Here is an 18,570-nt window from a genome sequence, read left to right as displayed (position 1 = left end):
AAAGGTGCCTTATAGTATCTATCTCCTTTGTAACACTTATGACACTTGTTATTAAGTTACAAATGGAGTAATTGGTTTCCTGTCTATTTCCCCTATAGCAAGCAAGGTCTGTGAGAGGGGGGAATCTTGTCCATCTTGCCTACCACTGAATTCCCAGCACCCAGCAACAGGACCTCCTACAGAAGAGGTGCTCAAGAAATGGGCAAATCAAAGCAGGTTACCCTGCTTTGGTTAGGAGCACACATTTGGAAGTCAAATCAACTTAGGTTTGAATTCTGCTCTGCTGTTTGTTACCTGTGTGATATCAGGCAAGTTGTTTAACTTCTCTGAGTCCCTGTTTCCTCATCCACTCCATGGTGATCATTGTGGGTATGTAATGACTATCAAAAAATAATTGTTTGAGGGCAGGCACCTAGTAAGTGCTGAGTCTTGGATTCATACTCAGGTCGGCCTGACTCCAAAGCTATACTCTTTCTCTGAAGCAAGCTGCCAGAGCCAGTTTTGCCTTGCTGTTGGTGTCTCTTCTCATACTCTTCCCATCTCAGGATCAATCCCTGGCCAGAAGATGAGGCATCTGCTTGCTGCAGTGAGTCCAAGATAATTTGAGGACGGCCTTCAGGAATAACAGTGCATCCACACTACTCCACTCTCCCAACCCCCCCGTTTCCCAGGGAGAATCTGCATTTGCTTTTTTTTCTTTTTTTCTTTTTTTTGAGATGGAGTCTCTGTCACCCAGGCTGGAGTGCAGTGGTGCCATCTGGGCTTACTGCAACCTCCGCCTCCTGGGTTCAAGCAATTATCCTGCCTCAGCCTCCCGGGTAGCTGGGATTACAGCCACGCACCACCACACCCAGCTAATTTTTGCAATTTTAGTAGAGACAAGGTTTCACTATGTTGGTCAGGCTGGTCTCAAACTCCTGACCTCGTGATCTGCCCACCTTTGCCTCCCAAAGTGCTGGGATTACAGGCATGAGCCACTGTACCCAGCCTGCATTTGCTTTCCAGGTCCCTCCAAAGAAGACTAGGTAGGCATGAAAACAGCACAGACTTCACAATGGCAGACCGAGGACATCTCGTGCACAGACATGGAAATATCCGGGCAGTCTTGTCACAGGCTGAACTTCTCTGCCAGCATGTGTGGCTGGCAGTGCTCAGAGGTTGACTGACCTACTCTGTCTTACAGAGACCACTCCTGACTCCTAACACTTCAAACACATGTCCCCACCATACGGTACTTGAGGAGATTATTGATAGTGCATGGACAAGCATTTTAATTCTAATAGATATGTATTTCAATGTGTATGAGAAAAAATAACCATTGTTTTAAGGATATAACTGGGATGAGGCTTTTTAAAAAAGTGATTGATTTACATAAAAACATATAGGAATAGTGCACACAGCGGACATATAAGACAAACTCCAGGAAGGCTATAGGCAAATAAATAAGGTTTGGGAAACACGGCTTTAAATCAAGACTGTTCACTCATGGACCATCCCAACCCTTATAAAAATAACTAGCAGGTGAAAACTGGTAGTGTAGGTCTGTCTCCAAAGTATGCATTGGGAACAGTGGACGGTTTATAGATAATCCACTAAAAGAAGAGCTCCACATACAAATACATACATTATTATATTTACAGTTAAACAGGTTTTTTCCCAGGTGCCTTCTCAGGGTCTTCCATATGTAAATACTTACGTGACTCTTGAAAAGAGGGACATGGTGTGCAGCATCTCCAAAATGTAGGCAAACCCGGCCAGGAGCAGTGGCTCATGCCTGTAGTGCCAGCACTTTGGAAGGCCGAGGGCGGGGGTGGATCACCTGAGGTCAGGAGTTCGAGACCAGCCTGGTCAACATGGTGAAAACTCGTCTCTACTAAAATTACAAAAATTAGGCCGGGCGCAGTGGCTCACGCCTGTAATCTTAGTACTTCGGGAGGCCAAGGCAGGCAGATCACCTGAGGTCAGGACTTTGAGACCTGCCTGGCCAACATGGTGAAACCCTGTCTCTACTAAAAATACAAAAATTAGCTAAGCATGGTTGGCACACACCTGTAATCCCAGCTACTTGGGAGACTGAGGCAGGAGAACTGCTTGAATCCTGGAGGCAGAGGTTACAGTGAGCCAAGATGGTGCCACTGCACTCCAGCCTGGGTGACAGAGCGAGACTCCATCTTGGAAAAAAAAATGTAGGTAAATCCAAAAATACTTTTTTCCAGACTACCTCTTGAGACTTGGGCTTTTTGGGGGTGGTAGAGAGGGTGCACCATTCCTGGAGGTACTGCAATCCAGGCCAATGTGTAGAGTGGACAGAGCAAGCTCCTATTCCATCTCCTTGCTCCAAAAATCTATTTATTGTATTATCCTCAGATAGAGGATGTATCAGATATTAAACTGGTAAGAACAGATACTGCACATGATCTTAGCCAGAAGGCCAAGAAGCAATGAGACTTGAGCTTTTTGAAATGACTGAACCTCGAGACTCTTGATCTAGGTTGTCACCCAAGATCTAGTTCTTATTCATCTGATTCCGACTCTCTTAGGCTAGTTATCAACCTGGCCCAACTCTTGTCTCCCAGAACTGAACACCTCTAGCGTTGTCTAAACAACTCTTGCTTTTCAGGGACCCATCTATCTGCATACTTTCCCTGGACTGCAAGATTATGGAGGAACAAGATACACAAATACACAGATGTGCTGCTACAGTTGTTTGGACCAGGATGGGCACTTGATCCAAGCTGAGCCACTCAGGTTAACTTCCTTAAGGTTCTAGAATTCAGAAGAAAAGAGTGGTTCCATCTGTATTCTTGTGGATAGATCTGTAGTATGTAGATTAGGGAGCTGCTCCTGGCGATACTTGCTGTCGGAAGGGCCAGAGAAACCTGGAGGTGGGGGAGGATATAGGAGAAAGTGGGTGGAGGAAGAGAAGAGATAAGAGATAGAAGTCCCTCCCGCCAGATGGCTCACACCTGTAAGCCTAACACTTTGGAGCCTGAGGCGGCTGGATCATTTGAGCCTAGGAGTTTGAAGCCAGCCTATGCAACATGGCAAAATGCTGTCTCTACAAACAAAAATTAGCTGGGCATAGTGGTGTGTGCCTGTAGCCTCAGCTACTAGGGAGGCTGAGGTGAGGAACACCTGAGAGGCTGAGGCAGCAATGAGCCAAGATCGTGCCACTGCACTCCAGCCTGGGTGACAGAGTGTCACCTTGTCTTAAAAAAGAGAGAGAGAGGACCCTGATGAATGAAGTTCAGGACCCTGGTTCCTACTTTCTCCTGAAGCCTGGTTGCATGGTTCCTATTCTGGCACCTTTAAATTGATTCCCCCTTTTGCTTAATTGCACTCTGATGGGTTGGACCTAATCTCTACTTGATTCCTGGGCACTCACAAGGCTTCTGTCATCCTTTTGGCACCCCCTCCGGGGCTATCATGCTGTGGAACAGGATGTCCCACCTGACGTTTTGACCCTTGGATGCTGGCACATTCTTGACTTTGCCAATTCTTTGACAGTGATGTCTTCTAGCAGCTCTCCCCGCCCATGCCTAAGAATCTGCTGCCCTTTCAAGATTCCGATACCCTTGGAAAAGAAACTGCTGGGTGCTCAAGAAAGGAGATTCAGGCTGGTGATCTCAGGAACAACCAGAAAAGCTCTTTGCCTCCTAGAATGAAACAGCTCAGCAACAGTTGAGATGTGTGGAATAAAAAGGTCAGAATCAGGCCGGGCGCAGTGGCTCACGCCTGTAATCCCAGCACTTTGGGAGGCCAAGGCGGGCGGATCACCTGAGGTCGGGAGTTCGAGACCAGCCTGACCAACATGGAGAAACCCCTCTCTACTAAAAACACAAAATTAGCCAGGCGTGGTGCTGCACGCCTGTAATCCCAGCTACTAGGGAGGCTGAGGCAGGAGAATCGCTTGAACCTGGGAGGTGGAGGTTGCAGTGAGCCGAGATTGCGCCATTGCACTCCAGCCTGGGCAACGAGAGGGAAACTCCATCTCAAAAAAAAAAAAAAGAAGGTCAGTATCAATAAGAAAGCTGGCAACTCTTGAATTATGAAATGAGAGGCAGTCAAGCAACAAAGATGTAGGATCCTGGCCATGTGGCTTGGGGCAAGAAAAGTAGTCCACTTGCATCTCCATTGTCTTCCTGCCAGAATACATCCTAAATGAGGACATTTATTCATTCAACCAGTATTCCCTGAGGAATGAAGGCAAATAGGTACTACTTACCTATTTGAGGTTGGTAGGTCCTATACTAAGCCCTAGAGATATAGCTATTTATAAGACCTAATCCTCATTTTGGAAGAGTGCCTAGTCTGATAATGAGACAGAGGTATTCTCCACCTGCAACGCTAAGGTATAAGGAATAATAGGGAAGAGGAGGCCAGCCACCAGTTGCTGTGGGAACTCTTGAGTAAAGGAGCACATCCAACTCACCAGTGGTGGTGGGGGCAATATTAGGAAAGGTTTCTAGTTGGACACTATTCTTGAAAGATGAGGGGTTGCTAGCCCGTGGAAGAGAAGCAAAGATATTGCAAGAAGAGAGGCAATATATGCAGAGCCATAGCTTTGGTCAGGATGGAGCAGAGGGTAAAAGTGAAGATATAACCAATGTAGGCTGGGCAGGTGGGAGAGGCCCTCCCAGTTCCGGTGGAGATACTGCAAGGTGAACTATGACAGGGTTTTAAACAGGCATGAGAACAATCACAGGCAGCAGAGGGGGAACAGTTTGGTGGAACTGACACTGGAAATAGGCAGATTAGCTCGGAGGTCCAGGGAGACCATTGTGTTTCAGAAGCAACCTTAATCATGGAAGATCATTTGGAATACCTGAAGATAGAAAGTATCTGTACCTGTGACGGGGACAGAAGGATTTGGCCTGTGTCAAGGGTATAGCCCAAAGAGAAGTTGTGAAGCAGCTCTCTCTGAATCCCCCTCTCTCAATGTGTGCTGCTGGGACATCCTGTGGCTGCCTGAGTCCAGCTGCCTCCAGCTAGAGAAACAGCAGGCAGTGGGAGGCATAGAGGCAGAGACCAGGCTCCAGGAAACACTGGAAGATTCTAGGAGTGAGAGAAGCTCCCAGATGCCTCAGCATGACTCCCCAAGAAAATGGAACAGAAGTAGCTGCCTCATTCAGTAACCAGCAGGTGATCCTTTAGCCAAAGTTGGGTTTTGAAAAGGCCTACTTCCCCATCCTCCCTCTCCACAAGCCCTCCAAGTCCTCAGTCCCCTCCCTTCCACCTCCTCAAAGCCTAGTTCACTCGAGCATCTTCTCTGCCTCCTGCATGGCAACTTCTCCTCCTCCCAGTTTTGCTCCTTGACCCTGTTAAAATTCATGTCTCACGTTAATTTGTTGCTTACCACATCTCTGCCCTGTGCTGAGTGCTTCACGTACATTTTCATATAATCATTGCCATAACCATATGAAACAGGGGCTACTTGTCCCACCGTTTTAGACAAGGAAACTGAGACTTAGGAAAGTTAAGTAAGTTAACTTGCCCAAAGTCACACAGCTATTGAGTGGTGGGGCTATGATTTGAACTTAAGCAGTGTGTGTATGGAGCCCAGTCTTAGAACCCCTAACCTGCTTCCCAAGTTGTCCTTAGGTCACTGTTGCCCTCACCTGTGTTTGAAAGATTCAGAAAGGACAGTCTACACGTGCTGCCTTTTCTGCTTTATTTTTCATTCCTTTAACACTGTTGGTCTGGCTTCTATTCTAATCAGGGACTTCCTAGTTTCCAAGTAGAGTAGCCTATTCTTCTCCACCTTCCTGCAGCACTCAATGAGGTGGATGAGCACATTCTTTGAGGTCCTTTGCATTTGGATCCAATGACCATTAATTCTCCTGGCTTTTTTCTTACCTGTCCAAATACCATTTCTCTCTCCCTCTCTTCTTTCAGCACAATTTAATGGATCCCCAAGATTATATCATCACACTTGTCTTCTCTCTATATGCCCCCATCTTGGTAGCCTTGTTTTTATCTTGAGACAGTCTCACTCTGTTGCCCAGGCTGGAGTGCAGTGGTGTGATCTCAGCTCACTGCAACCTCATCTCCCAGGTTCAAGTAATTCTCCTGCCTCAGCCTCCCGAGTAGCTGGGATTACAGGTGCCCACCACCACACCTGGCTAATTTTTGTATTTTTAGTAGAGACGAGATTTTACCATGTTGGCCAGGCTGGTCTCAAACTCCTGACCTCAAATGATCTGCCCACCTTGGCTTCCCAAAGTGCTGGGATTACAGGCGTGAGCCACCGCGCCTGGCCAGGTAGCTTCTTAAATGAATGTCTCCAGCCTTGACTCCTTTTTAGAACCACAGAAATATTTACCCATATGCCTATTTCATGTGTCCACTTGATGACCCCCACAGCCCTTTGGTCCTGGGTTCAGCTTTTCTCCTGAAACTGCCCTTCGCTTCTATGGTCTCTGCTTAGCGAATAGCTCTATTCCTCCCAGTCACTCAGGCTCAGAACCTTGAAGCCTCTTGAGTTAACCCTTGATCCTGTCCTCCACATCCCACTGGTGGCTACTACCTGTATGGAATCTGCCCAAGACTTTCTTTTGTAATTGTCCCTCCTTCCCCAGGTTCTCATTGCATCCTGACCCTTCTTTGGCTTCCCTGCATCACACACACACACAAACACACACACACACACACACACACACACAATCAACTATAAGCCAGGTACTAAGCTAGTATTAGGAATTCAGCCGTGAACTAGAAAGACAAGGCCCCTGCTCTCAAGGAGCTCAGGTCTGGTGGGTGAGACAGAGAAGGGAACAAGTAATTGTCACTTACTGTGATGAGTGCCTCGAGGATAAAGTACAGTGTGTTTGCGGTAGGAGCCCTTTAGAAGAACTGCCATCCAGAATTACAGAGTCAGGCATGGATTTCCAGTGGAAATGGCACTTAAACTTAGGTCTCAAAATGGAAACAGAAGTCAGCCAGGTAAAGGTTAGGGAGAATAAAGAAGGCAAGTGAGGGAGACAAGCACTCAAGGCCAAGAGAACAGATGGGCAAAAATTTGGAAACTGGAAAGAGCAGGGTTTATGTGGGGAACTGTGGTAATTCAGTATGGCTAAGGGGTAGAGGGTGAAGAGGAGTAGTGAGAGATGAAGCTGGAGAGGTAAGCAAGGCCCAGTTCATGCAGGGTCTCTAAGGCATTTGCAGTTTATCTTCATAGCACTGGGAAGTCACTGAGAGTTGCTATGAGCAATGGAGGAACATAATATGTGTTTTAGAAAATATTACCTACAGGCCAGGCATGGTGGCTCATGCCTGTAATCCTAGCACCTTGGGAGGCTGAGGTGGGCAGATTGCCTGAGCTCAGGAGTGTGAAACCAGCCTGGGCAACATGGCGAAATCCCGTCTCTACTAAAAATACACACACACACACACACACACACACACACACATAAATTAGCTGGGTGTGGTGGCACACACCTATAATTGCTTAAACCTGGGAGGCAGAGGTTGCAGTGAGCTGAGATTGCACCATTGCACTCCAGCCTGGGCGACAGAGCAAGACGCTGTCAAAAAAAAAAAAAAAAAAAAAAAAAAGAAAGGAAATGGATTTAAAGTATTCAAGACTTGAGGCTTGGCTAGGCATGGTGGCTCACACCTGTAATCTCAATGCTTTGGGAGACCAAGGTGGAAGGATTGCTTGAGCCCAGGAGTTCAAGACCAGCCAAGGCAAGATAGCAAGACCTCATCTCTCCCCGCAAAAATGTTTTTCAAATTAGTCAGGCATGGGAGTATGCACATGTAGTCCTAGCTAGGCAGGAGACTGAAGTGTGGGGATTACCTGAGCCCAGGAGTTTGAAGTTACAGTGAGCTGTAATCATGCCACTGCACTCTACAGAGTGAAAGAGTGAGACCGTGTCTCTAAAACAGAACAAAACACTACACAAAGCTTGTTAGAATACAGTTAAGAGGTTATTGTCATCATTGAGGCAAAAATGATGATGATGGCCCTGATCAGCAAAAAAGCCATGAGGATGGAGAGAAGTGTATGTGTTTGGGGGATATTCATGACATAGGGTTGATGTATTAGTGATTGATTATATATACAAAGGAAAGGGAGTGGGGGAGTCAAGGATGAGGATGGCAGTGCATTCACAAAGACAGGGAACACTTGGGATCTGTTTTAAGGAAAGATGATGAGTTCATTCTGTACATGTTGAGTTTGAAGTGTCTGTGGGTTAGCTGAGTCAAGATGTCTAATAGGCAGCTGAATACGTGAGTTTGGAGCTCAGGAGAGGGACTGCAGGTTATTAGTATCATGGTAGTACCTGGAGTTAATTACACTAGATGACATCATTTGGGAGGGCCTGGAAGGACAGCCTTATTTTAGGAATGGGCCTGAGTTAGGAATGAAATAGAAGGTGAGGAAGTGGAGATAGCAAGTTTGAACAAGTCATTCGAGAGATTTAGCTACAAACAGTAGGCAGAACATAATGCAGCAACTAAAGTAGCCTGAGTTAAGAGAGGGTTTTTGTTTCTTTGTTTATGATGGACATGACACACTCATGTCTAATAGGAGGGTCTGCAATTTCCAGTTCAGGGCCTTTTGGCTCATGCCAGCACCCTTGACAAAGTACTAGCACAGTTGATATACCAGGAACTCTGGGTCAGATAAAGAGTGAGGTCCGTTCGGAGGAGACACCCCTCTTTGCCCCTAAGAGGTGACAAGCTGCTTCCAACCTCACCTCTAAGATTCTGGTACCTTTCCCACAGGAACTCACTTGAGGATTGACTCACAGAACTAGTTTTTCAGGATGGCTCATGCAGGCCCCTGAGGATATTCTCCTCCCAAAGGACAGAGTCCAGGCCTACAGGGTCTGTCCCTACCTTTCCAGGATCAGCTATGGGTGCCTGGAAAGGGGCCTGGCAGAACAGACACCAGCTCTGGTGGTGGAACTAGAGAAAGACACTCAGAGCCCAGGAAGATGGAAGTTCCTCATCAGATGCTGCAGTCAAGTTCCACTGACATTCCCTGATGCCTATTTGGTGCCAGGCCCGGCTAGTAGTTCTGTGATGAACTCAACATGGCTTCCACCTGGAGGTAGAGAAAATAGACAATTACAATACAGAGTTCTGGGACCTTGTGAGAGAGCCCTCAGGGCTGGAAAGCCAGGAAGACTCTTCCTTGGGAGCCCAGCCTTAAGGGTTTGATGGGAGAAAGATAATGCTAAAAACTCTAAATTCTCCCACTGACCCAGAACTTAGCTTTCCTTCTATTTTTGGAAAACATAACCTAATAATTTAAACAATCTATTTAAAACATTTTTTTTTTTCTTCTGTGGACTTTTCCCTTCATGGTGAGCATTTGGGTTCAAAGGGGGAGACAGAACTTAGGGAAAATATTTGCACAAGTCCTTACAGAATGTTCAAACCTAGCCTTCGAACACCCAAACTAAAAGCAGGTGAGGCCCCCACTGCTGGATGTTGGATAGCCCCTGGGCTCAATCCTCAGACCTTTTTTCTTTGTCCTCTTGATTCACTATCTTATTCACTCCTGTGGCTTTAAATACCAACTATATACTGAGAAGTTCTAAGTTCATACCTAAAATCAGGGCCTTGCCCCCAGGTGTCAAACTTATGTATCCAGCTGCCTACCTAATATTCCTATTTGGACTTCCAACAGACTTCTTAAACATAATGTGTCCCAAATCAACCCTCTATCTTTCCTCTCAAGCCTGTTCCTCCTTTGGTCTTCCCCAATCATAGTTAATGGCTCAGGTCATCCTTGACTTTTTTTTTTTTTTTTTTTTTGAGACAGAGTCTCACTCTGTTGCCCAGGCTGGAGTGCAGTGGCAACATCTCGGCTCACTGCAACCTCCACCCCCCAGGTTCAAGCAATTCTTCTGTCTCAGCCTCCTGAGTAGCTGGGACTACAGTTGCACACCACCATGCCCGGCTAATTTTTGTATTTTTAGTAGAGACAGGGTTTCACCATATTGGTCAGGCTTGTCTCGAACTCCTGACCTGTCGATCTGCCCACCTTGGCCTCCCAAGGTGCTAGGATTACAGGCGTGAGCCACCACGCACCGCATCCTTGACTCTGTTTTGCCTGCCTACTCCCCCTTATCCAATTTGTTAACAAATCCTGTTGACTTCACCTTCAAATATCCTGATGTTAACCATTTCTCACCATGCCCTTTGCTTTCACTTTAGCCCAAATTGCCATCATCTCCACCTGGTTTAATGTGGGAGTCTCCTAACTGGTGTCCTCTGCTCTATGTTTGTCATCTCATGGTATATAGTCAGAACAAGTGATCCTTTAAAACAGAGTGGTCCTATTTAAGACTTGAGATCCTGGCCAGGCATGGTGGCTCATGCCTGTAATCTCAGCACGTTCAGAGGCCAAGGTAGGAGGATGACTTAGAGCCAGGAGTTCAAGATCATCCTAGGCAACAGTGAGATACTATTTCAACGAACATTTTTAAAAATTCAGCTGGGCCTGGTGGCACATGTTTCTAGTCCCAGTTATTCAGGAGGCTGAGGCAGAAGGATCTCAAGCCCAGTAGTTTGAGGCTGCAGTGAGCTATGATCATACCACTGAACTCCAGCCTGGGTGACAGAGGAGACCTTGTCGGTTAAAAAAAAAGAAAAGAAAAGAAAAGAAAAAGGGCTGGGCACAGTGGCTCACACCTGTAATCCCAGCACTTTGGGAGGCTGAGGTGGGCAGGTCACCTGAGGTCAGGAATTCGCGACCAGCCTGGCCAACATGGTGAAACCCCATCTCTACTAAATACACAAAAAATTTAGCCAGGCGTGGTGGCGGGCGCCTGTAGTCCCAGCTATTTGGGAGGCTGAGGCAGGGTGAATTGCTTAAACCTAGGAAGCTGAGGCTGCAGTGAGCAGAGATTGCACCACTGCACTCCAGCCTGGGCCACAGAGTGAGACTCCATCTCAAGAAAAAAAAAAAAAAAAGAAAGAAAGAAGAAGGTCGGGTGCGGTGGCTCATGCCTGTAATCCCAGCACTTTGGGAGGCTGAGGCAGGTGGATCACCTGAGGTCAGGAGTTCGAGACCAGCCTGACCAACATGGTGAAACCCCGTCTCTACTAAAAATACAAAATTAGCCAGGCATGGTGGCACATGTCTGTAATCTCAGCTACTTGGGAGGCTGAGGGAGAATTGCTTAAACTCAGGAGGCAGAGGTTGCAGTGAGTCAAGATTGCACCATTGCACTCCAGCCTGGTCAATAGAGTGAGACTCTTTCCTGAAACAAAACAAAACAAAAAGTAAGATCCTGTCACTCTTCTGTGCAAAACTCTCCAGTGGCTCCCATCTCATTCAGGGTAAAGTCAAAGACTTACAATGGCCCCAAGGCCCTGCCACACCTGCTCCCCTCCAAGGCCTCCCTTGACCTCATCTGCTGGTGCTGTACACCTTGGTCACCTCTTTCCAGCCACTCTGGGCTCTGTAAAAGCCTATCACACACCACTCATTCTCCAGCATTAGCCCTTTCATTTGTGGATCTTTCTACCTCGAACATCCTTCCTCCAGATATCTCCATGGCCTAGTGCCTCTCTTCTTTCAGATCCTTGCTAAACTAAGACAGGCCCTGACTACTGTATTTAAAATTACAACCCCCTTCCCTCAGTTCTTCCCTCTTTCCATCCCTCCTTTATTTGTCTCCAATGCACTTGTCACCATTTGGCCTACGGAATATTTTGCTTATTGTTTTCCCCGTGTAGTATGTAATCTTGATGACAGTAGCAATTCTTATCAGTTTATTTATTTATTTATTATTTTTGAGACAAAAATAATATTATTTTGTCACCCAGGCTGGAGTATAGCAGTACAACCATGACTCACTGCAGCCTTGACCTCCTAGACTCAAACAATCTTCCCACTTCAGCCTGCTGAGCAGCTGGGGCTACAGGTGTGCACCAACATGCTCAGCTAATTGTTTATATTTTGTAGACACAGAGTCTTCCTATGTCACCCAGATTGGTCTCGAACTCCTGAGCTTAAAGGTGTTCTGCTTTGATATCCCAAAGTGCTAGGATTACAGGCATGAGCCACCGTGCCTGGCTTTCTCAGTTTATTTAGTGCCACATTTCTACCATCCACAGAAGTGCCTGACACACATAAGATACTCAATTAACATTTGTTGAATAAATGAATTATGGGCTGCAACAGGCTCCTAATATGTGTCAAGCAGAGGCCTGGAATGTACCAGAAAACTCCTTATAGTGAATAACATGGTTCCCATTTTTTTTTTTTTGAGATGGAGTTTCGTTCTTGTTGCCCAGGCTGGAGTGCAATGGCACAATCTTGGCTCACTGTGACCTCCGCTTCCTGGGTTCAAGTGATTCTCCTGCCCCAGCCTCCCGAGCAGCTGAGATCACAGGTGCGAGCCAACACGCCCAGCTAATTTTTTTGTGTTTTTAGTAGAGATGGGATTTCTCCATGTTGGCCAGGCTGTTCTGGAACTCCTGACCTCAGGTGATCCACACTCCTCGGCCTCCCAAAGTGCTGGGATTACAGGTGTGAGCCACCGCACCCGGCCATGATTCCCACTTTGCAGATAAGAAGATTGAGGCTTAAGGCTGAGTGTGGTAGCTCACGCCTATAATCCTAGCACTTTAGGAGGCCAAGGCGGGTGGATCACCTGAGATCAGGAGTTTGAGACCAGCCTGGCCAACATGGCGACACCTCGTCTCTATTAAAAATATAAAAATTAGCTGGACGTGGTGGTTCACACCTGTAATCCCAGCTATTTGGGAGGCTGAGGCAGGAGAATGGCTTGAACCTGGGAGGTGGAGGTTGCAGTGAGCCCAGATCATACCATTCACTCCAGCCTAGGCTAAAGAGCAAAACTCTGTCTCAAATAATAAATAAATAAATAAATAAATAAATAAATAAATAAAAAGAAGACAGACTTGGGGAAGTATGAGTGCCCTTTTCCTCTGTTCCTATAGCAACTTGCGCATGGCCCCAGTCTCAGCACCTATCATACTGCACTCTCATTATCCATTTCCTCAACTAGATGTAAGATTTTATTTTATTTTATTTTTGAGATGGAGTCTTGCTCTGTCGCCCAGGCTGGAGTGCAGTGGTGCGATCTCGGCTCACTGCAAGCTCCGCCTCCTGGGTTCATGCCATTCTCCTGCCTCAGCCTCCTGAGTAGCTGGGACCACAGGCACCCACCACCACGCCCGGCTAATTTTTTTAATTTTTTTTTATTTTTTAGTAGAGACGGGGTTTCAGCGTGTTAGCCAGGATGGTCTCGATCTCCTGACCTCATGATCTGCCCGCCTTGGCCTCCCAAAGTGCTGGGATTACAGGCGTGAGCCATGGCACCCAGCTAGATGTAAGATTTTTAAGTTCAGGGACTATTCTATCTTTTATTTATTGTTGCATCTCCAACACCTGGCAGAAAGGTGGGCACATAATAGGTGCTTAAGAAATATTTGTTGCATGAATACATGAATGAAATGGGAAAGTCAGGGTACAAACTCACAAATTTCAAAAAGAAAAGTCTCTGCCCACCCCACCCCCCTCTGCCCTAGAGTGTTCCTGAAACAGCCACAGAGCCAACAGTTAAGTCCCTCCCCCTGGCAGAGTGCCTTCTTGCAAATCCTCACCCACAGAATCAGAAGTATTTTAGATGGGGAGAAGTATACACTGGCTGACAGTTCTTTCCCATCACACCAGGCAAACGGAAATCATTTCTCCAGTCAATCCCTGCCAGTCTTCTAGAGTCAAGGTCTCTCTTATTCCTTGCCTCCTGATCTGCAGTCCGCCTCCCTAGTTTCCCCAATCCTCAGCTGCTGGGTCGGGCTCCCTGCCCATCCATCCACTCACCCAGCCTTCAGCCAACAGCCTCTGTGAGCCTGCTCTGGGCCATGTGATAGCTGAACTAACCCCCATTCCATTCCCACTGTGAGCTGACTTGGTTCTTTAAGTCTTCATTCCAACAAACTCTTTTTTTTGCCTCTTCTGTTTATACTTTCCGCCACCCCTGATCCCAAGTCTTAGGTCCATGGAGATGGCTCATTCCAACCATGGATGATTGTGGGCCTCTTGTCTCATCTGCTTCTTTCTCTTGGCTCTTAATTTCTCTAGATCAGTCATTTTTAAACTATTGTGTGTGTGTGTCTGTGTGTGTGTGTGTGTGTGTGTGTGTGAGATAGACTCCTTTGAGAAGCTGATGTGGGCTATGGTATCTCTTCCTCTAATAAATATTAATACCTATGCACTTAAAAACAGCATTTTGCATATAAGTTCTGGTGCACCTAGATCAAGATCTCTCCTTGCCTTCTCCCCTTCCCTCTAGATTTCTGGTTGTTTTTGGTTCCCAAATCAGTCCACCTGGTCTCCTTTCAGAAGCAGAAGCTTCTTCCTACGATATTATCAATACTGTTATTATTAACAGCAACAGCAAGATTTGTACATTTTTCATGCATCAACTGATTTCAACCTCTCAATAACCCCAAGAGAAAGGAACTATTATTGTCCCATTTTTACAGATGAGAGAGCTGCTTGGTTACATGTTTTGCCAAAATCACATAATTCTAAGTCCAGGGTTTCTTCCTCCGCACGATGGATGGTGTGTTGCCTATTATTAACCACTGTGGTTTTTTTTTAACCTTTCCCATCTCCACCACCCAAAACCTACCTTCCCCACCCCTACCCTCACGCTATGGTGTATTGCCTATTATTCTTAACTGCTGTTTTCTTTGACCTCCTCCACTTCTACCACCTAAAAACCTTCTTCCTCACCACCACCCCCACTTCTCTGAAGCTCCCTCTTTCTCCCCCATCCACTCTTCAGCTGACCACAGGTGGCTTCTTTGTAGTTGCTTCAGCATATGTGAGCCATGAAAGGGTTTCATTTCCCCTTCTGTTCTCAGCCCAGCTGTGCCAGCCTCTGTGATCCTTGTGAGCTTTAAATGAGGCACTCCAGACCCTTCTTACGCAGGCCATGGCATTTCTGGAACTGCCACACCTAAAATCCGGGTATGAGGAAGGAAGGAGACAACTATTTGAACACCTACATTGTACCAGGCCCCGTGCTTGACATAGAGACACTGAGCCCAACCTTTAAAGGCCTCAGCTTCCAGGTCCTTCCAGGCATCTTACTGATGGGCACCTGGAGGCTCTGAGATGATTGGTCTGATTCCATCTGCAGTCTGTCTGTCTGTCTGTGGGTGGTTAGGGGCCTCTTGGTAGCATGGCTAACCCTTTTATTATTATTATTATTTTTTTGAGATGGAGTCTAGCTTTGTTGCCAGGCTGGAGTGTAGTGGCACGATCTTGGTTCACTGCAACCTCTGCCTCTCTGGTTCAAGCGATTCTCCTGCCTCAGTCTCCCGAGTAGCTGGGACTACAGGTGTGTGCCACCATGCCCAGCTAATTTTTGTATTTTTAGTAGAGACAGGGTTTCACCATGTTGGCCAGGATGGTCTCAATCTCTTGACCTTGTGATCTGCTCACCTCAGCCTCCCAAAGTGCTGGGATTACAAGTGTAATCCCAGCCCATACCCAGCCTTAAAACCTTTTATCAAAGTGTGATAAAGGCCAGGTGCAGTGGCTTATGCCTGTAATCCAACACTTTGGGAGGCTGAGGTGGGCAAATATGGGAGTTTGAGACCAGCCTGGCCAACATGGTGAGACCCCATGTCTACTAAAAATACAAAAGAGTTAGCCAGGTATGGTGGCACATGCCTGTAATCCTAGCTACTAGAGTGGCTGAGGCAGGAGAATCACTCAACCTGGGTGGCAGAGGTTGCAATGAGCTGAGATGGTGGCCACTGCACTCCAGCCTGGGCAACAGAGTGAGACTGTCTAAAAAAAAAAAAAAAATCATCTGAACTGAACCAAGAATCTGTAGCCTCAAAAGGGATTTGGCTATAAACCAATCTTCCACTGAAGGCTCCAGAATCCCAAAGTTGCTCTTAATAAATGGTCCAGAACATGTCTGATCAGTTCCTCTGATGCTCAAGTTCTCTGCCCATTGTTGCTTTTTTTCTTACCTTTTTTAAGTTCTGGAAAAAAAAATTAGAGACTCTGGTTAGGAGCCCCCTACCCCACAAAGAACTCTAGCCTTCATCACTCCTTGATTATGAGTGACAGAGAAATCATCATCTCACAAGGCCACATATTGCATTTTTTAGACAGATCTGGCAACTTAGATTTAAATTTTTAAAAACACGCATGTGTGCGCACACATACACACACAATAAAAAAAATCCTTGTTTGAGCTGAAATATGCTGCAATTTTTGCTCACTAATTCTAGTCCTGCCCTATGTGGCCTCCCATAATTAGTTTAGTCAATTCAGTAATCGAGTCTCAGGTGCTGAGGCACTTGAGGCAGACTTCCTCAACTCTACATTCTTCCTGTGGGGATCCTGGGATCTACTGAGTCAGGCATGTGGCTGTATCAACATTTGCCAAAGAACATTCCACTGGACACTAATCCCCCGAAAGGCCTTATGAAAACAGAACCCTGAGCTCAGATAAGTTGGGGAAATGCTATATTGCTCTTCTGGTCTTTATCACATCTCATTCCCCAGAAATCTTTATGAAAACAGAGCTCTGAGCTCAAGTAAGCTGGGGAGATGTTACATGTTCTCTGGTCTGTATCACATCTCACACTAGCACAGAGAAGACTCTTGAGGTCCTAAAGAATTAAAAACCCTGTTTCACTCTGTCAGTGACCGGTCTGACTTAGAATCCTTTTTTCCAAAGAGGAAAATTTCTATGAATTTTTCTCAGAATGAATGTCCTCCAGTACAGGACATAGGCCAGTTAGCTGTAAGCATCCTCTAAAACTACACTGTCTAATCTGATAGCCGCTAGCACCCAGGACTACTGAGCACTTGAAATGTGGCTAGTTCAAACTCAGATGTGCTGTGAGTGTAAAATATACACTGGATTTCAGATTCTTAGTACAAAAGTAAAATGAAATATGCATACTTTTTATATTGATATATGTTGAAATATTGGGTTAAAATTTGTTATTAAAATTAATTTCATCTATTTACTGTTACTTTTTTAAAATGTGGCTACTAGAGATCAGGCACAATGGCTCACACCTGTAATCTCAGCATTTGGGGAGGCTGAGGCAGGTGGATCCCCTGAGCTCAGGTGTTTGAGACTAGCTTGGGCAACATGACGAAATGCTATCTATATCAAAACTACAAAAAATTAGCTGGGTGTGGTGATGTGCACCTGTGGTCCCAGCTACTTGGAAGCTGAGGTGGGAGAATCACTTGAGCCTGGGAGACAGAGGCTACTAGAAAATTGATTTATTTTATTTATTTATTTTTAGACACAGGGTCTCAGCCTGTCACCCAGGCTGGAGTGCAGTGGCATGGTCATGGCTCACGGCAGGCTCGAGCAATCTTCCCACCTCAGCCTCCTGAGTAGCTGGGACTACAAATGCATGCCACCATGCCTGGCTAATATTTGTATTTTTGTAGAAACAGGATTTTACCATGATCACTTGAGCCACCCATCTCGGACTCCCAAAGTGCTGGGATTACAGGCATGAGCCACCGCACCCAACCCAAAAATTTATAATTATGCACGTGGCATGCATTGTATTTTCATTGGAGAGTGCTGCCCCAGTGTTCTGTGCTGCTGGAGAAGGCTGTTTTGGGCTGTACAGGGGAATGTGAGAGGGAGGGGGTGGGTAACCCAGTGTAGGAAGTATAAGGGAACTGCGGGATTCACTGGAAGGGCAGCTCAGGAAGCCTAAGAGCAGGGTGGTCAGGAAGTGGTGACTAAGCTGAGACCTGAAAGATGAGAAGGAGTTAGCTGGAGGAAGGCAGAGAAAACAGCAGGGGTCAAAGCCTTGAAGTGAAAGAGGAACTGTATGTATTCCAGGACGTCCAAGGCTTCAGGGGCAGAGGGTAGACAGTGACCCAACCTGACCCCAGAGAAGGCAGCAAGGGCCAAGACTTTTAGGGCCAGGCAAGCCTCTGTAAAGGGTTTATCCTGAGGGCACTGTGAAGCCACGGCAGTGTTTTCAGCTGGTTGAGACTAGACAGATTTGCATTTTAGAAAGATTGCCCCTGACATTTTGAGTGGGGTATGGATGGATGGAAGGATAAACTGGAGGCAGAGGAGCTTTTACAGAAACTGTTGAAGTTATCTAAGAGGGAGATGATAAAAGTCTGGACTATGCTACATCCCTTTGAATTGAAGGCCAATGTCTAGGAAATAGACTTGGAATGGGGACCACTAATCCCAGGCTATTTGGAGATAGAAATAGGGGAGAGGGTGGAGTCAACATTAATATCTGGGGTTCTGAGTAGTAAGGCTATGATGGGAGACCAGAAATCTATGGGAGGGGAAGAGGATGAGTTCAAAGTGACTTTGAGAAGCATGTGGGGTTATAAGTGGGAATATCTGAGACAAAGTAGATAGCCAGGTTTAGAGGTTGGAAGACAGTTATGGGCTGGAGATAGAGTTGGGCAGGAAATGTCTCCCCTATGAGCCTTAGGTTCCTTATCTGAAAAATGGGGATGTAATCTACTTCCCAGAGTTAGTGTGATGATTAGATTATGTAACATTAATGGCAGTGGTGGCCTGTCTAGAGTGGCCACTGCCATGA

The 18,570-nt window shown here is 46.3% G+C and overlaps 1 long non-coding RNA gene and 1 other non-coding gene across 2 annotated transcripts in view; both read right to left on the bottom strand.

The window, feature by feature from the left end:
- Positions 1–1,213: 1,213 nt before the first annotated feature.
- Positions 1,214–18,570, bottom strand: part of LOC130541052 (uncharacterized) — a 46,571-nt gene continuing 29,214 nt past the window's right edge. Inside the window, exons 3-4 of the long non-coding RNA XR_008955093.1 lie at positions 7,438–7,523; positions 1,214–2,879 (exon numbers count right to left, since the gene is read on the bottom strand). This is a non-coding gene — a long non-coding RNA (uncharacterized LOC130541052). The remainder of the gene's footprint in view (positions 2,880–7,437; positions 7,524–18,570) is intronic.
- LOC112438044 (U2 spliceosomal RNA) lies at positions 2,254–2,443 on the bottom strand. Its single transcript, XR_003026544.1, has one exon. It is a non-coding gene; the product is annotated as a U2 spliceosomal RNA (small nuclear RNA).

Source organism: Pan paniscus, chromosome 21 (assembly GCF_029289425.2).
Source record: "Pan paniscus chromosome 21, NHGRI_mPanPan1-v2.0_pri, whole genome shotgun sequence".
NCBI classification, from domain to species: domain Eukaryota; kingdom Metazoa; phylum Chordata; class Mammalia; order Primates; family Hominidae; genus Pan; species Pan paniscus.
This window is presented reverse-complemented; position numbering and strand designations above follow the sequence as displayed.